The sequence below is a fragment of the Hordeum vulgare genome, chromosome 7H, assembly GCF_904849725.1.
Source record: "Hordeum vulgare subsp. vulgare chromosome 7H, MorexV3_pseudomolecules_assembly, whole genome shotgun sequence".
NCBI lineage: Eukaryota > Viridiplantae > Streptophyta > Magnoliopsida > Poales > Poaceae > Hordeum > Hordeum vulgare.
This window is the reverse complement of record NC_058524.1, coordinates 130,059,407-130,069,714: the sequence shown is the minus strand read 5'-3', so window position 1 is coordinate 130,069,714 and position 10,308 is coordinate 130,059,407. Positions and strand designations below refer to the sequence as shown.

Below are 10,308 nucleotides of genomic sequence, written 5' to 3'. Positions count from 1 at the left end.
GAATCTTCGAGGCGGGGAACGGGCCAGGAGCGAGGAGGAATAGGCGGGGGTGCGTCGGCATCGATCCGCGACGAGAGTGGTTAGTTTGTGCCACGGTGCCTTCTCTGATCTCTTTGTCCAGGAGGATAACCTATCAAAAGGGGCTGGTGGGCTAAGGTGGGTCCCAATGGGTTAAGTGGAATAGCCCGATTAATTTATTTCCTGTTAAGTGGGAGCCCACTAAAGTAATTTAAGTGGGACAACCCACCTAGTCCCACTTAGTTCCGCTCCCACCTGCAGCCCGAGCGCTGACGCTCGTTTTTTTTCCTTTCTTCTCTCCTTTTTTCCTCTCGTTTCCGTTTTGTTGTTGTTTCTTCTTTGCTTCTTCCTCTCGTCTCCATCAGATCTATCTCGTTTTTCATCAGATCCATGATGGACGGAAAAGCTACATCCGGCTACAAGGGAGCTGCAACCGGCAGGCGGAGGAGCTGCAAACAACAAGGCGGCGGGGGGTGGGTGATCCCATGGTCGGCAGGTGAGGTTGCTGCACGAGGACCTGCAGGGATGGTGTATCGAATGCTACAACCATGTACCACAAAAGTTACAAGCGTCCAAAAAAAGCTACAACCGTTGATCAAAAAAGCTACAACCAAGTCCGTCGGAGTTGCAACCAAAGTTCGCCGGAGTTGTTGTCACGACCGGTTTCTGATTAAAGGATTTAGTTGGAAATTAGCCATTCGTGTCCATAGTGAAGAAAATATTTCCCACTGACGGACTCAACTTGATGCAGAAAACCAGTAGTACTCAATATATTACAAGTAGAGCGAGGGTCGCTTCTACAAAGTATTACAACGAAATGTTACAGTGGTCTTAGGGTGACTCTACTGCTCGCGAAAAATAAAGGGGCACGTCACATCAGAGTAATGTGACATGACGAGTACTACTACACGTTAAGACTCAGAGTGGAGCTCAACAATTTATTCAAGGTGGCGGAAGCGGTGGAATAAAACAACGACGGACTCCGGGATCGCAAGACTGACTAGGACTCCTCTAGACATCAGACTCGCTACCGAACTCCTCATCCATGAGGTCTCCTTCATCCATATCTGGCCACAACAACAAGCCAGTTAGTACTCCGGGAAGTACTTGCAAATAGTTTGCACAAATGATGAAATGCATGCAGTTGATTTTATTTTGCATGGTTAGGATCAAGTTATATCCATAATATAAGTGCAAAAAAATAAATAAGTTAGAGGATAAATCACGCGATAGTCCTCCCGAAATATCCGTAAGAGAAAATAAAGTACCACTGTCGGGCGTCTGAGCAACACCACATATCTCTCCCTAATAATAAAGCGCGGAGCGCTTCTATCGTCCGTCATGGTTATTTTGCAAAAACACCCCTTGCTTTTCCAGTATTCAACCCGTAGTCCGTTTTTGAGTCAAAAATAAATCGTTTTTTACATTTTTCAGAAAACCCCCTGATGTCTCACCTTATCCACCCCGTCCTCTATCCCGGGATCTCCTCTCCGGCGATCCGCCGCACAGCTGCTTGCCGTCAACGTCCACGCCGCAGGAACAAAGGAATGGAAGGCGTCGTTGTGCCTCTTGCCGTCAGCGTCCTGCCGCAGCAGCCAAGCAAATGGTGAGGTGGCGCGGACGGCCTCCTCCATCCCAGGCGGCCCTCTCCGGCGAGCTAAGCCCAAGAATGGGGCGAAGAAGGCGGCCACGAGCACGCTACTCCGCAGCCAGTCCTCTCCCACCTCCACCGATGTAACCTTCTCAACCTCTCCATCATCTCCCGTTTCTGATTTGAATAGATAATAAAGCAGCGGCGCCACCGTAGTCGTCGCCTACAACGATTTTCGTCCGTGCACCCCCACCTGATCGAGGAGGAGGCTGTTCCACGCGAGATCCCGCGAGGAAGGGTGGGATACTGCAGCGAAAAAACACTCCCCCGACCAGGCCGACCAGGGCGAGGAAGGGTTGTCCCACAAGATCCGACGAGGAAGCGCTGGTCGACCGCCTCCGCCAGGGAAGTTGTACCTTCCACGACAAAGAAGAGGTCGGCCATGGCGTGGTCCATCCTCCCCTGCCCCAACAAGGAGGTGGCTATTTCTGGTGAGATCCAAAGCACTCCCCCCAACTTCCATCCCCACAAAATTTGGAGAGGAAGTGCTGCCCTCCGGCCTCCGGCAGGGAAGCTACTACCTTCCATGGCAAAACAAATACAATTCCTCCGCAGCCTCCTTGCATCCTCGCCTTCCTATCCCATGGTACTATTGCATCTTGGTTTTTTGAATGCTATTACATCATGAAAAGAAGGGGAATTGACTATTGGTTCGAAATAATTGGGGGGGGGGGCATAGAGATGTGAGAGATTATGGGGTTCGGCTGTGGAATATTATACAAAGAGATGCAGGTGTTCGGTTGGGGATTTGTACGGTATCATGTTGTTGTGTGTTCCATTCTTTATTCTTTGCTCTCCTTGGGGCAATTTTGGTGTACATGGAGCTATGATTTAGATCAACTATATACTTATGTGTGATGTTCTTTCATGCTTTTGGTGCTCCTGCCGAAGAGATGTTATTTTTAGCTATTTTTACTAATTATTTCTACTGATGTTCATTGCATTTATTTTTGCTACCATATGCAGATTGACGTGATTATATGATAGATTAATACCATTGTCCCGTGTGTGCTAGCTTTAAACGGATGGGTGATGCTTGGTGTATTTTTTTGCGGCAATCTGAACAAACATGGAGGGAGTAGCAGGCTCCAGTTCATTGTGACTCCATTAACAGAGTTCAACCACTCTGGAAAAGGTCATGCTATGTAGTAAGTTCATTTATGGTTGTCTATGTTTCTATTGATGTATTTGAAATGCCTATTCATTGCATATTCAGTTGTCCGAAAAAGGGGTGGCATTTGTGCCATGTTAATCAACTAGGGAAAGTAACACTTGATCACAAGGGTAATAAAGTTAGTAGGTGTATGTAAAGCTATGTAGCTTCGTAAAAAAGATGTGAGCTTAGTTGTTGGTCAGTTGTGTAGCTGCTCTCCAATGACCTTTTGAATTCAACATGTCATCACTCAGATACACAAGGAGGACATGGAACAAATCAGAAAGATCCCGATCCAATCGTGAGCAGGACAACGACGGCGAGCACAAGAAGGGCATGGGCCATGAGAGGAGGAGCAGGAGGGGACTCGCGATGGGTCACGAGGTCGTCGCCGCTTGCCACCGCACGACGCTCGACCAAACCAGCTACTGCAGCCCCATTGCGGAGTCGCCGTGGAACACTTGGACACGATCCAACCTCTACAATGGCCGCTCCTACAAGTTCTCAGTTCCAAAGCTATTTCCACTTGCACTGTTCTTGGTCGGCCCTAAGCTGTTTACGATTTTCTCTGCAAGGAGCTAACTTGCGGTGGTCTGGTGTGGTTTTTCAGACTTACTGAACAGCAAGACCGTGATGGGTCCATCCATCAGCGGGAGAGGACAAGGATGGTGTCTATCCACGAGCAAGACCAAGCAAGACACCCCTACCAAGCTACAGCTCAAGCCTCCAATGCGCAAGTAGTTCGACAAGATGGCCAAGCCTGTCAAGAACTAGGTACTAACGCCACAAAAATTCTACTTGAAAAGTTGGAATGCACATGTTATGCTTGGTTTCTATGCTGCAACTCATTTGTTTGTGCACCTGCTCTTATAGACATTAAACTTTTTTATGGATTGTGCTGTTAACATTTAAGAAGTTTTTTTGTCATTGGAGATTTTGTTTTGGTCTTTGTTTTTAAATGGTGACCAAAGGTATATTGATGTAATTAGCCGTAACAAGGATATGAAGTGATCAATTGGTTATTCAGTGAAATGTTTTTTTACGCTTGGCATCTATGTTCAACTGGTTAAGAAAATTGTTTTTTATAAAATTAGAATCACGTTAGTGAGCGTATATTAAATTATTTTTACCCGTTGCAACGCACGGGCATTTTTGCCAGTAGGGCAAAAGTAAATAACATAACATGCCGCAGTCGGGCGTCTCAGTGACACCACATAAAGGGCTTATAATAGATAACAAACCAATGCCGCAGTCGGGCGTCTCAGCGACACCTCATAAAGGGCTGATAATGAATAACAAAACAATACCACAGTCGGGCGTCTCAGCAACACCTCGTAAAGGGCTTATAATGAATAACAAAACAATGCCACAGTAGGGCGTCTTAGCGACACCTTGTAAAGGGCTTATAATGAATAACAAAACAATGCCACAGTCCGGCGTCTCACTGACACCTCATAAAGGGCTTATAAGAATAAAAAATTGAATATCCAGGAGGTAGAACCGTCGCAAGGATATCCAATAAAGAGAATCATAAGGGTTAGTCCAGAGTAATAATACACGATATGATAATGTCCCGCATCATCATATGGTTCACCACATCCAATTATTAATATTAACACGTATACTCCAAAGACCGACTCTAGGACTGACACTTGACTCGTCAAACAACGTCCTTGACCGGGGACACGACTACTCGAATAGTTTGACTCTGCAGAGGGTGTACTCTTTACCCATAGCCCACGGTTTTCAATAGTCAATATGACTTATTCCGCATACGGCATTTTAGAAGTGGACACTCATAATCATCACACACCCACTTTACCTCCGCGAAGCCCAGATTCACCCGGACTACGCTGTCAAGGTAAAACCAAAAGACGGGGAGGCTCCGACCTCGACTAGCATGGGATCAACAATATTTGTACCGCGCTCTTACGGGGAGTGCCCTCCCTTCCGGTCCCAGACCGAAAACACCCATGCCCCCTCAACCGGATGACTGGATTTAGTCCAGGGCCATGGATACCTTCATACCGGTCCCTCTAATGGTGTGTGATTGATAATAGGTCTACAACTTACTATACCGAACCCATCATCCAAGGAACTGTGGTAGGACGGTAAGAAGTATGACACGGACAAGACTCGATCTAGGTCGATACTAGAGTTTACCAAATTTATACCAGCACCAATGTGCTCAAGCCATGACAAGGCCAGAACCTATCACGTTCCGCGTGACTAGGCTATTCCACAACCTTTCATAACCATCACTTGCCTTCATCATATTATATCATGGTTGATTATATTTGACAAGTATGAAATATGCAAGGTGTTGGAAAAATAAATATGAGCATGATAGCAAACAACACACCAAAAGTAACAAACATGCTTGCCTGGTTCCATGTAGTCGGAATCGAGCTCACTGCAGTTGACGTCGGGTATCTCGGTGTCGGAATCTATGGTATAATAAAAACAACGACATAAGCTACACTGCCTAGCTACTGGTATAGAAATACTTTTAGAAAAATCCTAAAATAAACTAGACCTTATCAGGATCATTTTGCAAAAAAGAATCACTGCAAAAGGAGTTATAGAATAAAAGTTATAGCCAAGACAAAACTAGGGATTGTTTTGTAATTAGTTTCAAAGGAAACAGGGGCTAGATTGGAAAGATTCCAAAGCGCCCAAGGAGGGTGCGTTCTCTAGAAAGGAAAACGGCTTCGACCGAATACGCCTCCGACGAAAACGTTTCGGAGAGGGGGAGAGGGACTGACAGGGGAGGCCCACTTGTCGGCTTTGAACTCCTCACCGACGCCAGAGGCTTCCGGTGATCGTCGGCGACGATAGGAGGGAGGAGAGAGCGAGCTAGGGGTGCGGGTGCACTCACCGTCGACCCGCCTGACAGATGGAGGTGGATTGGATGGCGGGGGATGGCTCACGACGGCGGCAGCAGATCTCTAGCGGCAACAACTCCGGTGACACGACGGAATCAACAACCGAGGGCCTCTCCGTTGAAATCGAGCACGGGGTAAGCAGAGGAGGAGCTCCTGGGTGCGACCGAAGGTCTCAGGGGATCCTACCTCGACTTACACAGCACGGGAGCGGCCGGATCCCAAAGCGGATCTGGGCGGCCGGAGCTGGGGAAGAAGGTCCCTCGAGGGCCTCTTCCTGGATCGGTTGCTTCCTGGTGGGGAAGACGGAGTGCGGGAGAGAGGTGGTTGAGCTCAGAAGCGCTGGGGAAGGGCTGTATCAATAGGCGCTGCGGGAGGGGCTTCGGCCATTACTCCGACGAGGAATTCCGGCGAAGCAGGTGCTTGGGCAGGTGATTAGGTGGTACTGGACGAACCTAATCACTGAGAGGAATTCATTTTTGACCCGAGGAGGCTTGGTCATGCACGAAAAGAACGTGGTGACTATGTAGTCAACACAGAGCTCTGCGACGGCAGGAATGGTGCTCTGGGGTTGCAGGGGCGCGGCGACGAGCTTTGCGGGCTGAACCAGAGCAGGAGGTCGCGAGGAGGTTGCCAGAGCGATGGGCGGTGCCGTGCGGTGCGGCAGTGCAGCAGAGGCACTCTGCTGCCGAAGCAGAGCCGCTGCCGGTGCGTGGGTGGGCTCTGACGGCTTGCCACCGACGAGGAGGAAGGGGCCAAGCTCGTGGGCGATGGAGAGGATAAGAATGAGCACAGGATCGACGAGGAGGGTGTCGTCACTGGTGAGATTGGCGCTGGGGGAGAGGGTAGCGCCTGTCTGAAGGTAGGTCTGAATTAAATTCAGAATTCTTCAGTCCAATGCAGCAGAGGTGCTTGACAGGAGAAAAACCATAGCTAGGAGATGAATTTGATGCTGAAACTTGGAGGGGAGCACTCTCATTGGAAGAAATTAGGCTATAAAAAATTTCAGAATTTTTTGGTGGAGTTTATGACAGGTTTGAATCAAAAATGAGTTTCTGGGGCCAAACTTTGATCAAACCAAATTTGCATTTTTCAGACTTGAGATCCCAAAGTTTTTGCTGAAATAGGTTGAGGATACCAAGGACTAGAAACAACCAAGGTTTGGGGTCAAGATTCCAAAGGAAAAAGGAGGTTCCTTTGGAAATTTTTTGAAGCTCAAACTAATTACAGAATTTCCCATTTTAGCAATAAAAATAATTGGGGTGATCCAACCCTTCTAAATCTTTGGAAAACTTTCAAAAATAAGCTCAGGGATTAGGAGAGGAGTAAAAATATTTAAAAACAGAATATTGATTAATTCTCTTTGAAGAATTAATAAATAAGCTTATGAAGAAAAATCCTAATCAAAATAAAAGTAATCCAATTTAAGAATAAAAGAAATATTCTTTTAACCATTTCACTTATGACAAAGGCCAAGATAATACTTCTGAATTTGTTTGATGGAGAAGAAGCTCAAAAGTTTTTTCTCATGGAGATTAGCAAGAAAACTTCCAAGTTCTTGTCAAGTCAAAAATTTAAAATTTCCTAGGAAATCCAGAAAATAAAAGTTGAAAAATCTTGGGTGTTACACTTGTAGCCGGAGTTGCAACCATGATGAAAAAATGTTGTAATCATTATACAAATTTGCTACATCCGTCATTCTGTTTTGTTGAAACCGTATTGTTTTTTTGCTACAACCGTTAACATGGGCGAGTTGCAACCATGATGGAAAAATGCTGCAACCATTAGAGCAACTCCAATGGGGCGATCCATTTCGTCCGCCGCCGTCCGTTTGGGTCGGCACACACACAAAAGGCGGTCCAACGCGCCGACCCAAACGGACGCACGTCCGTTTTTCGTCCGCGGGCGACCCATTCCTGGCCCATTTTTGAGCTGGATTTGCGTCTGCGCGGACACGAGATGGACACGCGCACACTCGCCTCCTCCTCCCCCCGAGCCCGCTGGTAGGTGGTACATTGGCCTCCCCCCATCCAACAGCAGTCCTCGCTCGCTTCTTTCATTGTTGACGCCGCCACCCATTTTTGTCGGCCACTCTGCCAGCTGCCCACTCTCAACAACGCCGCCCACATCCGCCCACTCTCACAAACGTCGCCCACTCCCACGTCTTGCTGCCGGGGAGCCGACTGCTTCCCACCCCGTCTTGCCGCCGCCGTCTTGCCGCCGGAGAGTGCTACCTCTTGAGCTTGCGTTAGTTTTTCCCTTGAAGAGGAAAGGGTGATGCAGCACAGCAGCAGTAAGTATTTCCCTCAGTTTGAGAACCAAGGTATCAATCCAGTAGGAGTATCAATATGATGCACCAATGTACCTGCGCAAAAACAAACAAACTTGCACCCAACGCTATAAAGGGGTTGTCAATTCTTTCACGATTATTTGCAAGGTGAGATCTGAAGGTGAAAAGTGCAACAAAGTAATTTTGTGGAACTGAAAATAGTATGTGAAGTACACCCGGGGGCCATAGTGTTCACTAGAGGCTTCTCTCATGATAGCAAGTATTACGGTGGTGAACGAATTACTGTCAAGCAATTGATAGAATCGCGCAAATTCATGATGATATCTAAGGAAATGATCATACATATAGGCATCACGTCCGAGACAAGTAGACCGATACTTTCTGCATCTACTACTATTACTCCACACATCGACCGCTATCCAGCATGCATCTAGTGTATTGAGTTCATAACAAACAGAGTAACGCCTTAAGCAAGATGACATGATGTAGAGGGATAAATTCATGCAATAGATATAAACCCCATCTTTTTACCCTTGATGGCAACAACATGATGCATGCCTCACTACCCCTTCTGTCATTGGGTGAGGACACCGCAGGGTTTGAAGCCAAAACCAAGTACTTCTCCCATTGCAAGAATTATAGATCAAGTTGTCCAAACGAAACCCACAACTCGAAGAGAATTACAAGGATACGAAATCATGCATATAAGAGATGAGAGGAGACTCAAATAATATTCATAGATAATATGATGATAAATCCACAATTCATCGGATCTCGACAAACACACCGCAAAAGAAGGTTACATCAGATAGATCTCCATGAAGATCATGGAGAACTTTGTATTGAAGATCCAAGGGAGAGAAGAAGCCATCTAGCTACTAGCTATGGACCCGAAGGTCTGTGGTGAACTATTCACGCATCATCGGAGAGGCAATGGTGTTGATGAAGAAGCCCTCCGTGTCTGAATCCCCCTCCGGCAGGGCACCAGAACGGTCCCTAGATGGGATCTTGCGGAGACGGAAGCATGCGGCGGCGGAAAAGTATTTTTGTGGCTCCCTTTGGTGGTTCTAGATTTTTAGGGAATTTATAGGCGGAAGAAGTAGGGCAAAGGAGACACGTGGGGCCCACAAGCCTGGAAGGCGCGCCCCCCGAGGCCGCGGCTAGGGGGCTTGTGACCTCCCCCGGGGTCCTTTGCCTTGGTTCTCAGGTTCCCCACGTATCTTCTGTTACGGGAAAAAATCATTCCGAAGGTTTTATTCCGTTTGGACTCCGTTTAATATTCTTCTCAAAAGGGTCAAAAACACAGAAAAAACAGGAACTGGCACTTGGCTCTGAGTTAATAGGTTAGTCCGAAAAAGATATAAAATAGCATATTCATGCATACAAAACATCCAAAGTTGACAAGATAATAGCATGGAACCATAAAAAATTATAGATACGTTGGAGACGTATCAAGCACCCCCAAGCTTAACTCCTGCTCGTCCGCGAGTATGGGAGTGATAAAGACTGAATTTTTGATGTGGAATGCTACCTAACATATTTGTCCTTCGTAACTTATTTCTTGTGGCATGAATGTTCACATCCGTAAGATTCAAAACAATAGTTTACTATTGACATGAAAACAATAGTACTCCAAGCATGCTAGCAAAGTGATCATGAACTTTTGAAATAACAAGGCCAAAGAAAGTTATCCCGACAAAATCATATAGTCTGGCTATGCTCCATCATCCCCACACAATGAATTTAAATCATGCACAACCCCGGTATTGGCCAAGTAATTGTTTTCACACTCTTACTTTCTCAAACCTTTTCAACTCTCACGCAATACATGAGCGTGAGCCATGGATATATCACTATAGGTGGAATAGAGTGTGGTAGATGTTGTGAGGCAAAAAGGAGGAGATGGTCACATTGACTCGGTATATGAACGGGCTATGGAGATGCCCATCAATAGATATCAATGTGAATGAGTAGGGATTACCATGCAACGGATGCACTAGCGCTATATGTGTGTGAAAGCTCAAATGGAAAACTAGTGGGTGTGCACCCAACTTGCTTGCTCACGAAGACCTAGGGCAATTTTGAGGAAGCCCATCATTGGAATATACAAGCCAAGTTATATAATGAAAATTCCCACTAGTATATGGAGGTGAAAAAATGAGAGACTCTCTATCATGAAGAACATGGTGCTATTTTGAAGCACAAGTGTGGAAAAAGATAGTAGCATTGTCCCTTCTCTCATTTTCTCTCTTTTTTTTGTTTGGGCTCTTCAGCCTCTTTTATTTTATTTTATTTTTTGGTGGGAAACTTTGGC

The 10,308-nt window shown here is 46.4% G+C and overlaps 1 long non-coding RNA gene across 2 annotated transcripts; it reads left to right on the top strand.

Annotated features, from left to right (window-relative positions):
* Positions 1 to 1,470: 1,470 nt before the first annotated feature.
* Positions 1,471 to 3,765, top strand: LOC123409035. 2 transcript variants are annotated; one of them, XR_006612823.1, is made up of 4 exons: positions 1,471 to 1,752; positions 1,826 to 2,100; positions 2,685 to 2,817; positions 3,077 to 3,765. It is a non-coding gene; the product is annotated as an uncharacterized LOC123409035 (long non-coding RNA). The 2 variants fall into 2 exon arrangements; XR_006612822.1 differs by having other exon boundaries at positions 1,471 to 2,100.
* Positions 3,766 to 10,308: the final 6,543 nt, after the last annotated feature.